Below are 26495 nucleotides of genomic sequence, written 5' to 3' on the forward strand. Positions count from 1 at the left end.
TCACACAATCACACTGTACACCATCCAACTACCAGCCTTCCCACACTCACACTGCACACCAACCAAATCCCAACATTCACACACTCACACTGCACACCATCCAACTCCCAAACTTCACACACTCACACTGCACACCATCCAACTCCCAACCTTCACACAATCACACTGCACACCATCCAACTCCCAACCTTCGCACAATCACACTGCACACCATCCAACTTCCAACCTTCACAAAATCACACTGCACACCATCGAACTCCCAACCTTCACACACTGACACTGCTCACCATCCAACTCCCAACCTTCACACACTCACACTGCACACCATCCAACTCCCAACCTTCACACACTCACACTGCACACCATCCAACTCCCAACCTTCACACACTCACACTGTACTCTATCCAAATCCCAACCTGCACACACTCACACTCTACCCTATCCAAATCCCAACCTGCACACTCTAACACTGTACACCATCTAACTCCCAACCTGCACACAATCACGCTGCACACCATCCAACTCCCAATCTTCACACACTCACACTGCACCCCATCCAAATACCCACCTGCACACACTCACACTGTACACCATCCAACACCCAAGATTCACACACTCACACTGCACCCCATCGAAATCCCCACCTGCACACAGACTGTACCCCATCCAAATCCGCACGTTCACATGCTCACAGTATACACCATCCAACACCTCAGCCTCTCACAAACTATACCCCATCCAAAGAACAACCATCACACACTCACAATGTTCGCCATCCAAATGCTCACCCTCACACTGTACACCATCCAACTCCCCAACTTCACACACTCACACTGCACACCATCCAACTCCCAACCTTCACAAACTGACACTGCACACCATCCAACTCCCAAACTTCACACAGTCAAACTGTACACCATCCAACTCCGAACCTTCGCACAATCACACTGTACACGATCCAACTCCCAACCTTCACACACTCACACTGCACACTATCCAACTCCCAAGCTTCACACACTCACACTGCACACCATCCAACACCCAAACTTCACACACTCAAACTGCACACCATCCAACTCCCAACCTTCACACAATCACACTGTACACCATCCAACTACCAACCTTCACACAATCACAGTGCACACCATCCAAATCCCAACCTTCACACACTCACACTGCACACCATCCAACTCCCAACCTTCACACATTCACACTGCACACCATCCAAATCCCATCCTTCACACACTCACAATTCACACCATCCAACACCCAATCTTCACACACTCACACTGCACACCATCCAACTCCCAACCTTCACACATTCACTCTGCACACCATCCAACTCCCAACCTTCACACACTCACACTGCACACCATCGAACTACACACATTCACACATTCACACTTCACACCATCCGACTCACAACCTTTACACAATCACACTGAACACCATCCAACTGCCAACCTTCACACCCTCACACTGAACACCATCCAAATCCCCACCTGCACACAGACTGTACCCCATCCAAATCCGCACGTTCACATGCTCACACTGTACACCATCCAACTCCTCAGCCTCTCACAAACTATACCCCATCCAAAGCAAAACCATCACACACTCACAACGTCCGCCATCCAAATGCTCACCCTCACACTGGACACCATCCAACTCCCCACTTTCACACACTCACACTGTACACCATCCAACTCCCAACCTTCACACACTCACACTGCACACCATCCAACTCCCAACCTTCACACAATCACATTGCACACCATTCAACTCCGAAACTTAACACACTCACACTGCACACCATCCAACTCCCAAACTTCACACACTCACACTGCACACCATCCAACTCCCAAACTTCACACACTCAAACTGCACACCATCCAACTCCCAAACTTCACACAATCACACAGCACACCATCCAACTCCCAACCTTCACACAATCACACTGCACACCATCCAACTCCCAACCTTCACACACTGACACTGCAAACCATCCAACTCCCAACCTTCACACACTCACACAGCACACCATCCAACTCCCAACCTTCACACACTCACACTGCACACCATCCAACTCCCAACCTGCACACACTCACACTGTACCATATCCAAATCCCAACCTGCACACACTCGCACTGTACCCTATCCAAATCCCAACCGGCACACACTCACACTGTACACCATCCAACTCCCCACCTGCACACACTCACGCTGCACATCATCCAACTCCCAAGCTTCACAAACTCACACTGCACCCCATCCAAATACCCACCTGCACACACTCACACTGTACACCATCCAACACCCAAGCTTCACACATTCACACTGCACCCCATCGAAATCCCCACCTGTACACATACTGTACCCAATCCAAATCCGCACGTTCACATGCTCACACTTTACACCATCCATCTCCTCAGCCTCTCACAATCTATACCCCATCCAAAGCACAACCATCACACACTCACAAGGTCTGCAATCCAAATCCTCACCCTCACACTGTACACCATCCAAATCCCCACCTTCACACACTCACACTGCACACCATCCAACTCCCCACATTCACACACTCACACGGCACACCATCCAACTCCCAAACTTCACGCACTCAAACTGTTCCCCATCCAACACCCAACCTTCGCACAATCACACTGCACACCATCCAACTCCCAAGCTTCACACACTGACACTGCACACCATCCAACGCCCAACCTTTACACACTCACACTGCACACCATCCAACTCCCAACCTTCACACACTCAAACTGCACACCATCCAACTCCCAACCTTCACACACTCACACTGTACCCTATCCAAATCCCAACCTGCACACACTCACACTGTACCCTATCCATATCCCAAACTGCACACACTAACACTGTACACCATCCAACTCCCAACCTGCACACAATCACTCTGCACACCATCCAACTCCCAAGCTTCACACACTCACACTGCACCCCATCCAAATACCCACCTGCACACACTCACACTGTACACCATCCAACACCCAAGATTCACACACTCACACTGCACCCCATCGAAATCCCCACCAGCACACAGACTGTACCCCATCCAAATCCGCACGTTCACATGCTCACAGTGTACACCATCCAACTCCTCAGCCTCTCACAAACTATAACCCATCCAAAGAACAACCATCACACACTCACAACGTTCGCCATCCAAATGCTCACCCTCACACTGTACACCATCCAACTCCCCAACTTCACACACTCACACTGCACAACATCCAACTCCCAACCTTCACACACTGACACTGCACACCATCCAACTCCCAACCTTCACACACTCACACTGCACACCATCCAACTCCCAACCTTCACACACTCACACAGCACACCATCCAACTCCCAACCTTCACACACTCACACTGCACACCATCCAACTCCCAACCTTCACACATTCATACTGCACACCATCCAACTCCCAACCTTCACGCACTCACAATTCACACCATCCAACTCCCAACATTCACACACTCAAACTGCACCCCATCCAAATACCCACCTGATCACACTCACACTGCACCCCATCGAAATCCCCACCTGCACACAGACTTTAACCCATCCAACTCCGCACGTTCACGTGCTCACACTCTACACCATCCAACTCCTCAGCATCTCACAAACTAAACCGCAAGCTAAGCACAACCATCACACACTCAAAAAGTCCGCCATCCAAATCCTCACCCTCACACTGTACACCATCCAACCCTCCACCTTCACACCCTCAAACTGCACCCCATCCAACTCCCAACCTTCACACACACACTATACCCCATCCAAATCCCACCCTTCACACACTCACACTGCAACCCATCCAACACCCCACTTTCACACACTCAAACTGCACACCATCCAACTCCCAACCTTCACACACTCACACTGCAGACCATCCAACTCCCAACCTGCACACACTCACACTGTACCCTATCCAAATCCCAAACTGCACACACTCACACTGTACACCATCCAACTCTCCACCTGCACACACTCACACTTCACACCATCCAACTCTCAAGCTTCACACACTCACACTGCACCCCATCCAAATACCCACCTGCACACACTCACACTGTACACCATCCAACACCCAAGCTTCACACACTCACACAGCACCCCATTGAAATCCCCACCTGCTCACAGACTGTACCCCATCCAAATCCGCACGTTCACATGCTCACACTGTACACCATCCAATTCCTCAGCCTCTGACAAACTATACCCCATCCAAAGCACAACCATCACATACTCACAACTTCCACCATCCAAATCCACACCCTCCCACTGTACACCATCCTACTCCCCACCTTCAAACACTCACATTGCACACCATCCAACTCCCCACCTTCACACACTCACACTGCACACCATCCAACTCGCAACCTTCACACACTGACACTGCACACCATCCAACTCCCAACCTTCACACACTCAAACTGTACCCCATCCAACTCCCAACCTTCGCACAATCACACTGTACACGATCCAACTCCCAACCTTCACACACTGACACTGCACACCATCCAACTTCCAAGCTTCACACACTCACACTGCACACCATCCAACTCCCAACCTTCACACAGTCAAACTGCACACCATCCAACTCCCTACCTTCACACAATCACAATGTACACCTCCAACTCCGAACCTTCACACACTCACACTGCACACCATCCAACTCCCAACATTCACACACTCACACTGCACACCCTCCAACTCCCAACCTTCACACACTAACAATTCACACCATCCAACTCCCAAGCTTCACACACTCACACTGCACCCCATCCAAATCCCCACCTGCACAAACTCACACTGCACACCATCCAACTCCCAAGCTTCACACACTCACACTGCACCCCATCCAAATACCCACCTGCACACATTCACATTGTACACCATCCAACTCCCAAGCTTCACACACTCACACTGCACCCCATCGAAATCCCCACCTGCACACAGACTTTACCCCATCCAACTCCGCACGTTCACATGCTCACACTGTACACCATCCAACTCCTCAGCCTCTCACAAGCTATAACCCATCCAAAGCACAACCATCACACACTCACAACATCCGCCATCCAAATCCTCCCCCACACACTGTACACCATCCAACTCCCCACCGTCACACACACAAACAGCACACCATCCAACTCCCAACCTTCACACACTCACACTGTACCCCCTCCAAATCCCACCCTTCACACACTCACACTGCACCCCATCAAACTCCCCACTTTCACACACTCACACTGCACACCATCCAACTCCCAGCCTTCACACACTCACACTGTACTTCATTCAACTCCCCCATCTTCACACGCATTGTACCCTATCAAACACCACTCCTTACACACGCAGTACCACATCCAAACTCTCACATTCACACACTCGCACTGTAACCCAACCAAATGACCAACCTCACACACACACAATGTACCCTATCCAAATCCCCACCCTCACAAACTCACACTGCACTCCAAACAAATACCCACCCTCACACATCACACTGTACCACAACCAACACCCCACCATCTCACAGACTCACACTGTACCACATTCAGCTCCACACCTTCACACACTGTCCCACATCCAACTCCCAACCTTCACACCCTCAAACTGCACCCCATCCAACTCCCAACCTTCACACACACAATGTACACCATCCAAATCCCACCCTTCACACACTCACACTGCACCCCATCCAACACCCCACTTTCACACACTCAAACTGCACACCATCCAACTCCCAACATTCACACACTCACACTGCAGACCATCCAACTCCCAACATTCACACATTCACACTGTACCCTATCCAAATCCCAACCCGCACACACTCACACTGTACCCTGTCCAAATCCCAACCTGCACACACTCACAATGTACACCATCCAACTCCCCACCTGCACACACTCACACTTCACACCATCCAACTCTCACGCTTCACACACTCACACTGCACCCCATCCAAATACCCACCTGCACACACTCACACTGTACACCATCCAACACCCAAGCTTCACACACTCACACAGCACCCCATCGAAATCCCCACCTGCACACAGACTGTACCCCATCCAAATCCGCACGTTCACATTCTCACACTGTACACCATCCAACTCCTCAGCCTCTCACAAACTATACCCCATCCAAAGGACAACCATCACATACTCACAACGCCAACCATCCAAATCCTCACCCTCACACTGTACACCATCCTACTCCCTAATTTCACACACTCACATTGCACACCATCCAACTCCCCACCTTCACACACTCACACTGCACACCATCCAACTTGCAACCTTCACACACTGACACTGCACACCATCCAACTCCCAACCTTCACACACTCAAACTGTACCCCATCCAACTCCCAACCTTCGCACAATCACACTGTACACGATCCAACTCCCAACCTTCACACACTCACACTGCACACCATCCAACTCCCAACTTTCACACACTCACACTGCACACCATCCAACTCCCAACCTTCACACACTCACACTGTACTTCATTCAACTCCCCCATCTTCACACGCATTGTACCCTATCAAACACCACTCCTTACACACGCAGTACCACATCCAAACTCTCACATTCACACACTCGCACTGTAATCCAACCAAATGACCAACCTCACACACACACAATGTACCCTATCCAAATCCCCACCCTCACAAACTCACACTGCACTCCAAACAAATACCCACCCTCACACATCACACTGTACCACAACCAACACCCCACCATCTCACAGACTCACACTGTACCACATTCAGCTCCACACCTTCACACACTGTCCCACATCCAACTCCCAACCTTCACACACTCACACTGCACACCATCCAAGTCCCAACTTTCACACACTCACACTGCACACCATCCAATTCCCAACCTTCACACACTCACACTGCACACCATCCAACTCCCAACCTTCACACACTCACACTGCACACCATCCAACTCCCAACCTTCACACACTCACACTGCACACCATCCAACTCCCAACCTTCAAACACACTGCACACCATCCAACTCCCAACCTTCACACACTCACAATTCACACCATCCAACTCCCAACATTCACACACTCACACTGCACCCCATCCAAATACCCACCTGCTCACACTCACACTGCACCCCATCGAAATCCCCACCTGCACACAGACTTTACCACATCCAACTCCGCACGTTCACATGCTCACACTGGACACCATCCAACTCCTCAGCCTCTCACAAACTATACCCAAAGCTAAGCACAACCATCACACACTCAAAACGTCCGCCATCCAAATCCTCACCCTCACACTGTACACCATCCAACTCCCCACCTTCACACCCTCAAACTGCACCCCATCCAACTCCCAACCTTCAAACACACAATGTACACCATCCAACACCCCACTTTCACACACTCAAACTGCACACCATCCAACTCCCAACCTTCACACACTCACACTGCAGACCATCCAACTCCCAACCTGCACACACTCACACTGTACCCTATCCAAATCCCAACCTGCACACACTCACACTGTACCCTATCCAAATCCCAACCTGCACACACTCACACTGTACACAATCCAACTCCCCACCTGCACACACTCACACTTCACACCATCCAATCTCAAGCTTCACACACTCACACTGCACCCCATCGAAATCCCCACCTGCACACAGACTTTACCCCATCCAACTCCGCATGTTCACATGCTCACACTGTACACCATCCAACTCCTCAGCCTCTCACAAGCTATACCCCATCCAAAGCACAACCATCACACACTCACAACATCCGCCATCCAAATCCTCCCCCACACACTGTACACCATCCAACTCCCCACCGTCACACACTCAAACAGCACACCATCCAACTCCCAACCTTCACACACTCACACTGTACCCCCTCCAAATCCCACCCTTCACACACTCACACTGCACACCATCCAACTCCCAACCTTCACACACTCACAATTCACACCATCCAACTCCCAACATTCACACACTCACACTGCACACCATCCAACTCGCAACCTTCACACACTGACACTGCACACCATCCAACTCCCAACCTTCACACACTCAAACTGTACCCCATCCAACTCCCAACCTTCGCACAATCACACTGTACACGATCCAACTCCCAACCTTCACAAACTCACACTGCACACCATCCAACTCCCAACTTTCACACACTCACACTGCACACCATCCAACTCCCAACCTTCACACACTCACACTGTACCTCATTCAACTCCCCCATCTTCACACACATTGTACCCTATCAAACACCACTCCTTACACACGCAGTACCACATCCAAGCTCTCACATTCACACACTCGCACTGTAACCCAACCAAATGACCAACCTCACACACACACAATGTACCCTATCCAAATCCCCACCCTCACAAACTCACACTGCACTCCAAACAAATACCCACCCTCACACATCACACTGTACCACAACCAACACCCCACCATCTCACAGACTCACACTGTACCACATTCAGCTCCACACCTTCACACACTGTCCCACATCCAACTCCCAACCTTCACACACTCACACTGCACACCATCCAACTCCCAACTTTCACACACTCACACTGCACACCATCCAATTCCCAACCTTCACACACTCACACTGCACACCATCCAACTCCCAACCTTCACACACTCATACTGCACACCATCCAACTCCCAACCTTCACACACTCACACTGCACACCATCCAACTCCCAACCTTCACACACACACTGCACACCATCCAACTCCCAAGCTTCACACAGTAACACTGCACACCATCCAACTCCCAACCTTCACACACTCACAATTCACACCATCCAACTCCCAACATTCACACACTCACACTGCACCCCATCCAAATACCCACCTGCTCACACTCACACTGCACCCCATCGAAATCCCCACCTGCACACAGACTTTACCACATCCAACTCCGCACGTTCACATGCTCACACTGGACACCATCCAACTCCTCAGCCTCTCACAAACTATACCCAAAGCTAAGCACAACCATCACACACTCAAAACGTCCGCCATCCAAATCCTCACCCTCACACTGTACACCATCCAACTCCCCACCTTCACACCCTCAAACTGCACCCCATCCAACTCCCAACCTTCACACACACAATGTACACCATCCAACACCCCACTTTCACACACTCAAACTGCACACCATCCAACTCCCAACCTTCACACACTCACACTGCAGACCATCCAACTCCCAACCTGCACACACTCACACTGTACCCTATCCAAATCCCAACCTGCACACACTCACACTGTACCCTATCCAAATCCCAACCTGCACACACTCACACTGTACACAATCCAACTCCCCACCTGCACACACTCACACTTCACACCATCCAATCTCAAGCTTCACACACTCACACTGCACCCCATCGAAATCCCCACCTGCACACAGACTTTACCCCATCCAACTCCGCACGTTCACATGCTCACACTGTACACCATCCAACTCCTCAGCCTCTCACAAGCTATACCCCATCCAAAGCACAACCATCACACACTCACAACATCCGCCATCCAAATCCTCCCCCACACACTGTACACCATCCAACTCCCCACCGTCACACACTCAAACAGCACACCATCCAACTCCCAACCTTCACACACTCACACTGTACCCCCTCCAAATCCCACCCTTCACACACTCACACTGCACACCATCCAACTCCCAACCTTCACACACTCACAATTCACACCATCCAACTCCCAACATTCACACACTCACACTGCACACCATCCAACTCGCAACCTTCACACACTGACACTGCACACCATCCAACTCCCAACCTTCACACACTCAAACTGTACCCCATCCAACTCCCAACCTTCGCACAATCACACTGTACACGATCCAACTCCCAACCTTCACAAACTCACACTGCACACCATCCAACTCCCAACTTTCACACACTCACACTGCACACCATCCAACTCCCAACCTTCACACACTCACACTGTACTTCATTCAACTCCCCCATCTTCACACACATTGTACCCTATCAAACACCACTCCTTACACACGCAGTACCACATCCAAACTCTCACATTCACACACTCGCACTGTAATCCAACCAAATGACCAACCTCACACACACACAATGTACCCTATCCAAATCCCCACCCTCACAAACTCACACTGCACTCCAAACAAATACCCACCCTCACACATCACACTGTACCACAACCAACACCCCACCATCTCACAGACTCACGCTGTACCACATTCAGCTCCACACCTTCACACACTGTCCCACATCCAACTCCCAACCTTCACACACTCACACTGCACACCATCCAACTCCCAACCTTCACACACTCATACTGCACACCATCCAACTCCCAACCTTCACACACTCACACTGCAAACCATCCAACTCCCAACCTTCACACACACACTGCACACCATCCAACTCCCAAGCTTCACACAGTAACACTGCACACCATCCAACTCCCAACCTTCACACACTCACAATTCACACCATCCAACTCCCAACATTCACACACTCACACTGCACACCATCCAATTCCCAACCTTCACACACTCACACTGCACACCATCCAACTCCCAACCTTCACACACTCATACTGCACACCATCCAACTCCCAACCTTCACAAACTAACACTGCACACCATCCAATTCCCAACCTTCACACACACACTGCACACCATCCAACTCCCAAGATTCACACAGTAACACTGCACACCATCCAACTCCCAACCTTCACACACTCACAATTCACACCATCCAACTCCCAACATTCACACACTCACACTGCACCCCATCCAAATACCCACCTGCTCACACTCACACTGCACCCCATCGAAATCCCCACCTGCACACAGACTTTACCACATCCAACTCCGCACGTTCACATGCTCACACTGGACACCATCCAACTCCTCAGCCTCTCACAAACTATACCCAAAGCTAAGCACAACCATCAAACACTCAAAACGTCCGCCATCCAAATCCTCACCCTCACACTGTACACCATCCAACTCCCCACCTTCACACCCTCAAACTGCACCCCATCCAACTCCCAACCTTCACACACACAATGTACACCATCCAAATCCCACCCTTCACACACTCACACTGCACCCCATCCAACACCCCACTTTCACACACTCAAACTGCACACCATCCAACTCCCAACCTTCACACACTCACACTGCACACCATCCAACTCCCAACCTGCACACACTCACACTGTACCCTATCCAAATCCCAACCTGCACACACTCACACTGTACCCTATCCAAATCCCAACCTGCACACACTCACACTGTACACAATCCAACTCCCCACCTGCACACACTCACACTTCACACCATCCAACTCTCAAGCTTCACACACTCACACTGCACCCCATCGAAATCCCCACCTGCACACAGACTTTACCCCATCCAACTCCGCACATTCACATGCTCACACTGTACACCATCCAACTCCTCAGCCTCTCACAAGCTATACCCCATCCAAAGCACAACCATCACACACTCACAACATCCGCCATCCAAATCCTCCCCCACACACTGTACACCATCCAACTCCCCACCGTCACACACTCAAACAGCACACCATCCAACTCCCAACCTTCACACACTCACACTGTACCCCCTCCAAATCCCACCCTTCACACACTCACACTGCACCCCATCCAACTCCCCACTTTCACACACTCACACTGCACACCATCCAACTCCCAACCTTCACACACTCACACTGTACTTCATTCAACTCCCCCATCTTCACACGCATTGTACCCTATCAAACACCACTCCTTACACATGCAGTACCACATCCAAACTCTCACATTCACACACTCGCACTGTAATCCAACCAAATGACCAACCTCACACACACACAATGTACCCTATCCAAATCCCCACCCTCACAAACTCACACTGCACTCCAAACAAATACCCACCCTCACACATCACACTGAACCACAACCAACACCCCACCATCTCACAGACTCACACTGTACCACATTCAGCTCCACACCTTCACACACTGTCCCACATCCAACTCCCAACCTTCACACACTCACACTGCACACCATCCAACTCCCAACTTTCACACACTCACACTGCACACCATCCAATTCCCAACATTCACACACTCACACTGCACACCATCCAACTCCCAACCTTCACACACTCACACTGCACACCATCCAACTCCCAACCTTCACACACTCACACTGCACACCATCCAACTCCCAACCTTCACACACTCACACTGCACACCATCCAACTCCCAAGCTTCAAACAGTAACACTGCACACCATCCAACTCCCAACCTTCACACACTCACAATTCACACCATCCAACTCCCAACATTCACACACTCACACTGCACCCCATCCAAATACCCACCTGCTCACACTCACACTGCACCCCATCGAAATCCCCACCTGCACACAGACTTTACCACATCCAACTCCGCACGTTCACATGCTCACACTGGACACCATCCAACTCCTCAGCCTCTCACAAACTATACCCAAAGCTAAGCACAACCATCACACACTCAAAACGTCCGCCATCCAAATCCTCACCCTCACACTGTACACCATCCAACTCCCCACCTTCACACCCTCAAACTGCACCCCATCCAACTCCCAGCCTTCACACACACAATGTACACCATCTAAATCCCACCCTTCACACACTCACACTGCACCCCATCCAACACCCCACTTTCACACACTCAAACTGCACACCATCCAACTCCCAACCTTCACACACTCACACTGCAGACCATCCAACTCCCAACCTGCACACACTCACACTGTACCCAATCCAAATCCCAACCTGCACACACTCACACTGTACCCTATCCAAATCCCAACCTGCACACACTCACACTGTACACAATCCAACTCCCCACCTGCACACACTCACACTTCACACCATCCAACTCTCAAGCTTCACACACTCACACTGCACCCCATCCAAATACCCACCTGCACACACTCACACTGTACACCATCCAACACCCAAGCTTCACACACTCACACAGCACCCCATCGAAATCCCCTCCTGCACACAGACTGTACCCCATCCAAATCCGCACGTTCACATGCTCACACTGTACACCATCCAACTCCTCAGCCTCTCACAAACTATACCCCATCCAAAGCACAACCATCACATACTCACAACGTCCACCATCCAAATCATCACCCTCACACTGTACACCATCCTACTCCCCAATTTCACACACTCACATTGCACACCATCCAACTCCCCACCTTCACACACTCACACTGCACACCATCCAACTCGCAACCTTCACACACTGACACTGCACACCATCCAACTCCCAACATTCACACACTCAAACTGTACCCCATCCAACTCCCAACCTTCGCACAATCACACTGTACACGATCCAACTCCCAACCTTCACACACTCACACTGCACACCATCCAACTCCCAAGCTTCACACACTCACACTGCACACCATCCAACTCCCAAACTTCACACAGTCAAACTGCACACCATCCAAATCCCAACCTTCACACAATCACACTGTACACCTCCAACTCCGAACCTTCACACACTCACACTGCACTCCATCCAACTCCCAACATTCACACACTCACACTGCATACCCTCCAACTCCCAACCTTCACACACTCACAATTCACACCATCCAACTCCCAACCTGCACACACTCACACTGTACCCTATCCAAATCCCAACCTGCACACACTCACACTGTACCCTATCCAAATCCCAACCTGCACACACTCACACTGTACACAATCCAACTCCCCACCTGCACACACTCACACTTCACACCATCCAACTCTCAAGCTTCACACACTCACACTGCACCCCATCGAAATACCCACCTGCACACAGACTTTACCCCATCCAACTCCGCACGTTCACATGCTCACACTGTACACCATCCAACTCCTCAGCCTCTCACAAGCTATACCCCATCCAAAGCACAACCATCACACACTCACAACATCCGCCATCCAAATCCTCCCCCACACACTGTACACCATCCAACTCCCCACCGTCACACACTCAAACAGCACACCATCCAACTCCCAACCTTCACACACTCACACTGTACCCCCTCCAAATCCCACCCTTCACACACTCACACTGCACCCCATCCAACTCCCCACTTTCACACACTCACACTGCACACCATCCAACTCCCAACCTTCACACACTCACACTGTACTTCATTCAACTCCCCCATCTTCACACGCATTGTACCCTATCAAACACCACTCCTTACACACCCAGTACCACATCCAAACTCTCACATTCACACACTCGCACTGTAATCCAACCAAATGACCAACCTCACACACACACAATGTACCCTATCCAAATCCCCACCCTCACAAACTCACACTGCACTCCAAACAAATACCCACCCTCACACATCACACTGTACCACAACCAACACCCCACCATCTCACAGACTCACACTGTACCACATTCAGCTCCACACCTTCACACACTGTCCCACATCCAACTCCCAACCTTCACACACTCACACTGCACACCATCCAACTCCCAACTTTCACACACTCACACTGCACACCATCCAATTCCCAACCTTCACACACTCACACTGCACACCATCCAACTCCCAACCTTCACACACTCACACTGCACACCATCCAACTCCCAACCTTCATACACTCACACTGCACGCCATCCAACTCCCAACCTTCACACACTCACACTGCACACCATCCAACTCCCAAGCTTCACACAGTAACAATGCACACCATCCAACTCCCAACCTTCACACACTCACAATTCACACCATCCAACTCCCAACATTCACACACTCACACTGCACCCCATTAAAATACCCACCTGCTCACACTCACACTGCACCCCATCGAAATCCCCACCTGCACACAGACTTTACCACATCCAACTCCGCACGTTCACATGCTCACACTGGACACCATCCAACTCCTCAGCCTCTCACAAACTATACCCAAAGCTAAGCACAACCATCACACACTCAAAACGTCCGCCATCCAAATCCTCACCCTCACACTGTACACCATCCAACTCCCCACCTTCACACCCTCAAACTGCACCCCATCCAACTCCCAACCTTCACACACAAAATGTACACCATCCAAATCCCACCCTTCACACACTCACACTGCACCCCATCCAACACCCCACTTTCACACACTCAAACTGCACACCATCCAACTCCCAACCTTCACACACTCACACTGCAGACCATCCAACTCCCAACCTGCACACACTCACACTGTACCCTATCCAAATCCCAACCTGCACACACTCACACTGTACCCTATCCAAATCCCAACCTGCACACACTCACACTGTACACAATCCAACTCCCCACCTGCACACACTCACACTTCACACCATCCAACTCTCAAGCTTCACACACTCACACTGCACCCCATCGAAATCCCCACCTGCACACAGACTTTACCCCATCCAACTCCGCACATTCACATGCTCACACTGTACACCATCCAACTCCTCAGCCTCTCACAAGCTATACCCCATCCAAAGCACAACCATCACACACTCACAACATCCGCCATCCAAATCCTCCCCCACACACTGTACACCATCCAACTCCCCACCGTCACACACTCAAACAGCACACCATCCAACTCCCAACCTTCACACACTCACACTGTACCCCCTCCAAATCCCACCCTTCACACACTCACACTGCACCCCATCCAACTCCCCACTTTCACACACTCACACTGCACACCATCCAACTCCCAACCTTCACACACTCACACTGTACTTCATTCAACTCCCCCATCTTCACACGCATTGTACCCTATCAAACACCACTCCTTACACATGCAGTACCACATCCAAACTCTCACATTCACACACTCGCACTGTAATCCAAACAAATGACCAACCTCACACACACACAATGTACCCTATCCAAATCCCCACCCTCACAAACTCACACTGCACTCCAAACAAATACCCACCCTCACACATCACACTGAACCACAACCAACACCCCACCATCTCACAGACTCACACTGTACCACATTCAGCTCCACACCTTCACACACTGTCCCACATCCAACTCCCAACCTTCACACACTCACACTGCACACCATCCAACTCCCAACTTTCACACACTCACACTGCACACCATCCAATTCCCAACATTCACACACTCACACTGCACACCATCCAACTCCCAACCTTCACACACTCACACTGCACACCATCCAACTCCCAACCTTCACACACTCACACTGCACACCATCCAACTCCCAACCTTCACACACTCACACTGCACACCATCCAACTCCCAAGCTTCAAACAGTAACACTGCACACCATCCAACTCCCAACCTTCACACACTCACAATTCACACCATCCAACTCCCAACATTCACACACTCACACTGCACCCCATCCAAATACCCACCTGCTCACACTCACACTGCACCCCATCGAAATCCCCACCTGCACACAGACTTTACCACATCCAACTCCGCACGTTCACATGCTCACACTGGACACCATCCAACTCCTCAGCCTCTCACAAACTATACCCAAAGCTAAGCACAACCATCACACACTCAAAACGTCCGCCATCCAAATCCTCACCCTCACACTGTACACCATCCAACTCCCCACCTTCACACCCTCAAACTGCACCCCATCCAACTCCCAGCCTTCACACACACAATGTACACCATCTAAATCCCACCCTTCACACACTCACACTGCACCCCATCCAACACCCCACTTTCACACACTCAAACTGCACACCATCCAACTCCCAACCTTCACACACTCACACTGCAGACCATCCAACTCCCAACCTGCACACACTCACACTGTACCCTATCCAAATCCCAACCTGCACACACTCACACTGTACCCTATCCAAATCCCAACCTGCACACACTCACACTGTACACAATCCAACTCCCCACCTGCACACACTCACACTTCACACCATCCAACTCTCAAGCTTCACACACTCACACTGCACCCCATCCAAATACCCACCTGCACACACTCACACTGTACACCATCCAACACCCAAGCTTCACACACTCACACAGCACCCCATCGAAATCCCCACCTGCACACAGACTGTACCCCATCCAAATCCGCACGTTCACATGCTCACACTGTACACCATCCAACTCCTCAGCCTCTCACAAACTATACCCCATCCAAAGCACAACCATCACATACTCACAACGTCCACCATCCAAATCATCACCCTCACACTGTACACCATCCTACTCCCCAATTTCACACACTCACATTGCACACCATCCAACTTCCCACCTTCACACACTCACACTGCACACCATCCAACTCGCAACCTTCACACATTGACACTGCACACCATCCAACTCCCAACATTCACACACTCAAACTGTACCCCATCCAACTCCCAACCTTCGCACAATCACACTGTACACGATCCAACTCCCAACCTTCACACACTCACACTGCACACCATCCAACTCCCAAGCTTCACACACTCACACTGCACACCATCCAACTCCCAAACTTCACACAGTCAAACTGCACACCATCCAAATCCCAACCTTCACACAATCACACTGTACACCTCCAACTCCGAACCTTCACACACTCACACTGCACTCCATCCAACTCCCAACATTCACACACTCACACTGCATACCCTCCAACTCCCAACCTTCACACACTCACAATTCACACCATCCAACTCCCAATCTTCACACACTCACACTGCACCCCATCCAACTCCCAACCTTCACACACTCACACTGCACACCATCCAACTCCCAAGCTTCACACACTCACACTGCACCCCATCCAAATACCCACCTGCACACATTCACATTGTACACCATCCAACTCCCAAGCTTCACACAGTAACACTGCACACCATCCAACTCCCAAACTTCACACACTCACAATTCACACCATCCAACTCACAACATTCACACACTCACACTGCACCCCATCAAAATACCCACCTGCTCACACTCACACTGCACCCCATCGAAATCCCCACCTGCACACAGACTTTACCACATCCAACTCCGCACGTTCACATGCTCACACTGGACACCATCCAACTCCTCAGCCTCTCACAAACTATACCCAAAGCTAAGCACAACCATCACACACTCAAAACGTCCGCCATCCAAATCCTCACCCTCACACTGTACACCATCCAACTCCCCACCTTCACACCCTCAAACTGCACCCCATCCAACTCCCAACCTTCACACACACAATGTACACCATCCAAATCCCACCCTTCACACACTCACACTGCACCCCATCCAACACCCCACTTTCACACACTCAAACTGCACACCATCCAACTCCCAACCTTCACACACTCACACTGCAGACCATCCAACTCCCAACTTGCACACACTCACACTGTACCCTATCCAAATCCCAACCTGCACACACTCACACTGTACCCTATCCAAATCCCAACCTGCACACACTCACACTGTACACAATCCAACTCCCCACCTGCACACACTCACACTTCACACCATCCAACTCTCAAGCTTCACACACTCACACTGCACCCCATCGAAATCCCCACCTGCACACAGACTTTACCCCATCCAACTCCGCACATTCACATGCTCACACTGTACACCATCCAACTCCTCAGCCTCTCACAAGCTATACCCCATCCAAAGCACAACCATCACACACTCACAACATCCGCCATCCAAATCCTCCCCCACACACTGTACACCATCCAACTCCCCACCGTCACACACTCAAACAGCACACCATCCAACTCCCAACCTTCACACACTCACACTGTACCCCCTCCAAATCCCACCCTTCACACACTCACACTGCACCCCATCCAACTCCCCACTTTCACACACTCACACTGCACACCATCCAACTCCCAACCTTCACACACTCACACTGTACTTCATTCAACTCCCCCATCTTCACACGCATTGTACCCTATCAAACACCACTCCTTACACATGCAGTACCACATCCAAACTCTCACATTCACACACTCGCACTGTAATCCAACCAAATGACCAACCTCACACACACACAATGTACCCTATCCAAATCCCCACCCTCACAAACTCACACTGCACTCCAAACAAATACCCACCCTCACACATCACACTGAACCACAACCAACACCCCACCATCTCACAGACTCACACTGTACCACATTCAGCTCCACACCTTCACACACTGTCCCACATCCAACTCCCAACCTTCACACACTCACACTGTACACCATCCAACTCCCAACTTTCACACACTCACACTGCACACCATCCAATTCCCAACATTCACACACTCACACTGCACACCATCCAACTCCCAACCTTCACACACTCACACTGCACACCATCCAACTCCCAACCTTCACACACTCACACTGCACACCATCCAACTCCCAACCTTCACACACTCACACTGCACACCATCCAACTCCCAAGCTTCAAACAGTAACACTGCACACCATCCAACTCCCAACCTTCACACACTCACAATTCACACCATCCAACTCCCAACATTCACACACTCACACTGCACCCCATCCAAATACCCACCTGCTCACACTCACACTGCACCCCATCGAAATCCCCACCTGCACACAGACTTTACCACATCCAACTCCGCACGTTCACATGCTCACACTGGACACCATCCAACTCCTCAGCCTCTCACAAACTATACCCAAAGCTAAGCACAACCATCACACACTCAAAACGTCCGCCATCCAAATCCTCACCCTCACACTGTACACCATCCAACTCCCCACCTTCACACCCTCAAACTGCACCCCATCCAACTCCCAGCCTTCACACACACAATGTACACCATCCAAATCCCACCCTTCACACACTCACACTGCACCCCATCCAACACCCCACTTTCACACACTCAAACTGCACACCATCCAACTCCCAACCTTCACACACTCACACTGCAGACCATCCAACTCCCAACCTGCACACACTCACACTGTACCCTATCCAAATCCCAACCTGCACACACTCACACTGTACCCTATCCAAATCCCAACCTGCACACACTCACACTGTACACAATCCAACTCCCCACCTGCACACACTCACACTTCACACCATCCAACTCTCAAGCTTCACACACTCACACTGCACCCCATCCAAATACCCACCTGCACACACTCACACTGTGCACCATCCAACACCCAAGCTTCACACACTCACACAGCACCCCATCGAAATCCCCACCTGCACACAGACTGTACCCCATCCAAATCCGCACGTTCACATGCTCACACTGTACACCATCCAGCTCCTCAGCCTCTCACAAACTATACCCCATCCAAAGCACAACCATCACATACTCACAACGTCCACCATCCAAATCCTCACCCTCACACTGTACACCATCCTACTCCCCAATTTCACACACTCACATTGCACACCATCCAATTCCCCACCTTCACACACTCACACTGCACACCATCCAACTCGCTACCTTCACACACTGACATTGCACACCATCCAACTCCCAACATTCACACACTCAAACTGTACCCCATCCAACTCCCAACCTTCGCACAATCACACTGTACACGATCCAACTCCCAACCTTCACACACTCACACTGCACTCCATCCAACTCCCAACATTCACACACTCACACTGCACACCATCCAACTCCCAACCTTCACACACTCACAATTCACACCATCCAACTCCCAATCTTCACACACTCACACTGCACCCCATCCAACTCGCAACCTTCACACACTCACACTGCACACCATCCAACTCCCAAGCTTCACACACTCACACTGCACCCAATCCAAATCCCCACCTGCACAAGCTCACACTGCACAACATCCAACTCCCAAGCTTCACACACTCACACTGCACCCCATCCAAATACCCACCTGCACACATTCACATTGTACACTATCCAACTCCCAAGCTTCACACACTCACACTGCACCCCATCGAAATCCTCTCCTGCACACAGACTTTACCCCATCCAACTCCGCACGTTCACATGCTCACACTGTACACCATCCAACTCCTCAGCCTCTCACAAACTATACCCCATCCAAAGCACAACCATCACACACTCACAACATCCGCCATCCAAATCCTCCCCCACACACTGTACACCATCCAACTCCCCACCGTCACACACTCAAACAGCACACCATCCAAATACCAACCTTCACACACTCACACTGCAACCCATCCAACTCCCCACCTTCACACACTCACACTGTACACAATCCAACTCCCCACCTGCACACACTCACACTTCACACCATCCAACTCTCAAGCTTCACACACTCACACTGCACCCCATCCAAATACCCACCTGCACACACTCACACTGTGCACCATCCAACACCCAAGCTTCACACACTCACACAGCACCCCATCGAAATCCCCACCTGCACACAGACTGTACCCCATCCAAATCCGCACGTTCACATGCTCACACTGTACACCATCCAGCTCCTCAGCCTCTCACAAACTATACCCCATCCAAAGCACAACCATCACATACTCACAACGTCCACCATCCAAATCCTCACCCTCACACTGTACACCATCCTACTCCCCAATTTCACACACTCACATTGCACACCATCCAATTCCCCACCTTCACACACTCACACTGCACACCATCCAACTCGCTACCTTCACACACTGACATTGCACACCATCCAACTCCCAACATTCACACACTCAAACTGTACCCCATCCAACTCCCAACCTTCGCACAATCACACTGTACACGATCCAACTCCCAACCTTCACACACTCACACTGCACTCCATCCAACTCCCAACATTCACACACTCACACTGCACACCATCCAACTCCCAACCTTCACACACTCACAATTCACACCATCCAACTCCCAATCTTCACACACTCACACTGCACCCCATCCAACTCGCAACCTTCACACACTCACACTGCACACCATCCAACTCCCAAGCTTCACACACTCACACTGCACCCAATCCAAATCCCCACCTGCACAAGCTCACACTGCACAACATCCAACTCCCAAGCTTCACACACTCACACTGCACCCCATCCAAATACCCACCTGCACACATTCACATTGTACACTATCCAACTCCCAAGCTTCACACACTCACACTGCACCCCATCGAAATCCTCTCCTGCACACAGACTTTACCCCATCCAACTCCGCACGTTCACATGCTCACACTGTACACCATCCAACTCCTCAGCCTCTCACAAACTATACCCCATCCAAAGCACAACCATCACACACTCACAACATCCGCCATCCAAATCCTCCCCCACACACTGTACACCATCCAACTCCCCACCGTCACACACTCAAACAGCACACCATCCAAATACCAACCTTCACACACTCACACTGCAACCCATCCAACTCCCCACCTTCACACACTCACACTGCACACCATCCAACTCCCAACCTTCACACACTCACACTGTACTTGATTCAACTCCCCCATCTTCACACGCATTGTACCCTATCAAAAACCACTCCTTACACACGCAGTACCACATCCAAACACTCACATTCACACACTCGCACTGTAACCCAACCAAATGACCAACCTCACACACACACAATGTACCCTATCCAAATCCCCACCCTCACAAACTCACACTGTTCTCCAAACAAATACCCACCCTCACACATCACACTGTACCACAAACCAACACCCCACCATCTCACAGACTCACACTGTACCACATCCAACTCCACACCTTCACAAACTGTCCCCCATCCAACTCCAAACCTTCACACACTCACACTGCACACCATCCAATTCCCAACCTTCACACACTCACACTGCACACCATCCAACTCCCAACCTTCACACACTCACACTGCACACCATCCATCTCCCAACCTTCACACACTCACACTGCACACCATCCAACTCCCAACCTTCACTCACTCACAATTCACACCATCCAACTCCCAACCTTCACACACTCACACTGCACCCCATCCAAATCATCACCTGCACAAACTCACACTGCACAACATCCAACTCCCAAGCTTCACACACTCACACTGCACCGCATCCAAATACCCACGTGCTCACATTCAAACTGTACACCATCCAATTCCCAAGCTTCACACACTCACACTGCCCCCCATCGAAATCCCCTCCAGCAGACAGACTTTACCCCATGCAACTCCGCACGTTCACATGCTCACACTCTACACCATCCAACTCCTCAGCCTCTCACAAACTATACCCCATCCTAAGCAGAACCATCACACACTCACAACGTCCGCCATCCAAATCCTCACCCTCACACTGTACACCATCCAACTCCCCACCTTCACACACTGAAACTGCACAGCATCCAACTCCCAACCTTCACACACTCACACTGCACCCCATCCAAATCCCACCATTCACACACTCACACTGCAACCCATCCAACACCCCGCTTTCACACACTCAAACTGCACACCATCGAACTCCCAACCTTCACACAATCACACTGCACACCATCCAACTCCCAACCTTCACACACTCACACTGCACACCATCCAACTCCCAACCTTCACACACTCACACAGCACACCATCCAACTCCCAACCTTCACACACTCACATTGCACCCCATCGAAATCCCAACCTGCACACAGACTTTACCCCATCCAACTCCGCACGTTCACATGCTCACACTGGACACCATCCAACTCCCCACCTTCAAACCCTCAAACTGCACACCATCCAACTCCCAACCTTCACAAACACACTGTACCACATCCAAATCCCACCCTTCACACACTCACACTGCACCCCATCAAACACCCCACTTTCACACACTCAAACTGCACACCATCCAACTCCCAACATTCACACACTCACACTGCAGACCATCCAACTCCCAACCTGCACACAATCACACTGTACCATATCCAAATCCCAGCCTGCACACACTCACACTGTACCCTATACAAATCCCAACCTGCACACAATCACACTGTACACCATCCAACTCCCCACCTGCACACACTCACACTGCAACCCATCCAAATACCCACCTGCACACACTCACACTGTACACCATCCAACAACCAAGCTTCACACACTCACACTGCACCCCATCGAAATCCCCACCTGCACACAGACTGTACCCCATCCAAATCCGCACGTTCACATGCTCACACTGTACACCATCCAACTCCTCAGCCTCTCACAAACTATACCCCATCCAAAGCACAACCATCACATACTCACAACGTCCACCATCCAAATCCTCACCCTCACACTGTACACCATCCAACTCCCCACCTTCAGACTCTCACACTGCACACCATCCAATTCCCCACCTTCACACACTCACACTGCACACCATCCAACTCGCAACCTTCACACGCTCAAACTGTACCCCATCCAACTCCCAACCTTCGCACAATCACACTGTACACGATCCAACTCCCAACCTTCACACACTCACACTGCACACCATCCAACTCCCAAGCTTCACACACTCATACTGCACACCATCCAACTCCCAACCTTCACACAGTCAAACTGCACACCATCCAACTCCCAACCTTCACACAGTCACAATGTACACCATCCAACTCCGAACCATCACACACTCACACTGCACCCCATCCAAATCCCCACCTGCACAAACTCACACTGCACACCATCCAACTCCCAAGCTTCACACACTCACACTGCAGCCCATCCAAATACCCACCTGCACACATTCACATTATACACCATCCAACTCCCAAGCTTCACACACTCACACTGCACCCCATCGAAATCCCCACCTGCACACAGACTTTACCCCATCCAACTCCGAACGTTCTCATGCTCACACTGTACACCATCCAACTCCTCAGCCTCTCACAAACTATACCCCATCCAAAGCACAACCAGCACACACTCACAACATCCGCCATCCAAATCCTCACCCACACACTCTACACCATCCAACTCCCCACCGTCACACACTCAAACAGCACACCATCCAACTCCCAAACTTCACACGCTCACACTGTACCCCATCCAAACCCCACCCTTCACATACTCACAATGCACCCCATCCATCTCCCCACTTTCACACACTCACACTGCACACCATCTAACTCCCAACCTTCACACACTCACACTGTACTTCATTCAACTCCCCCATCTTCACACGCATTGTACCCTATCAAACTCCACTTCTTACACACGCAGTACCACATCCAAACTCTCACATTCTCACACTCGCACTGTAACCCAACCAAATGACCAACTTCACACACACACACTGTACCCTATCCAAATCCCCACCCTCACAAACTCACACTGTACTCCAAACAAGTACCCACCCTCACACATCACACTGTACCACAACCAACACCCCACCATCTCACAGACTCACACTGTACCCCAACCAGCTCCACACCTTCACACACTGTAGCCCATCAAACTTCCACCCTTCACACACTGTACCCCATCCAACTCCCAAGCTTCACACACTCACACTGCACCCCATCGAAATCCCCACCTGCACACAGCCTTTACCCCATCCAACTCCGCACGTTCACATGCTCACACTGTACATCATCCAACTCCTCAGCCTCTCACAAACTATACCCCATCCAAAGCACAACCATCACTCACTCACAACGTCCGCCTTCCAAATCCTCACCCTCACACTGTACACCATAAAACTCCTCACCATCACACACTCACACTGCACACCATCCAACTCCCACCCTTCACACACTCACACTGCACCCCCATCCAACTCCCCACTTTCCCACACACACACTGCACACCATCCAACTCCCAACCTTCACACACTCACACTGTACTTCATTCAACACCCCCATCTTCACACGCATTGTACCCTATCAAACTCCACTCCTTACACATGCAGTACCACATCCAAATTCTCACATTCACACACTCGCACTGTAACCCAACCAAATGACCAACCTCACACACACACACTGTACCCTATCCAAATCCCCACCCTCACAAACTCACACTGTACTCCGTACAAATACCCACCCTCACACATCACACTGTACCACAACCAACACCCCACCATCTCACAGACTCACACTGTACCCCATCCAACTCCCAACATTCACACACTCACACTGCACCCCATATAGCTCCCAACCTTCACACATTCACACTGCACACCATCCAACTCCCAACCTTCACACACTCAAACTGCACACCATCCAACTCCCAACTTTCACACACTCACGCTGCACACCATCCAAATACCCACCTGCAGACACTCACACTGTACACCATCCGACTCCCCAGCTTCATACACTCACACTGCACCCCATCCAAATACCCACCTGCACACAGACTGTACCCCA

Source organism: Carcharodon carcharias, chromosome 14, assembly GCF_017639515.1.
Source record: "Carcharodon carcharias isolate sCarCar2 chromosome 14, sCarCar2.pri, whole genome shotgun sequence".
Classification (NCBI taxonomy): domain Eukaryota; kingdom Metazoa; phylum Chordata; class Chondrichthyes; order Lamniformes; family Lamnidae; genus Carcharodon; species Carcharodon carcharias.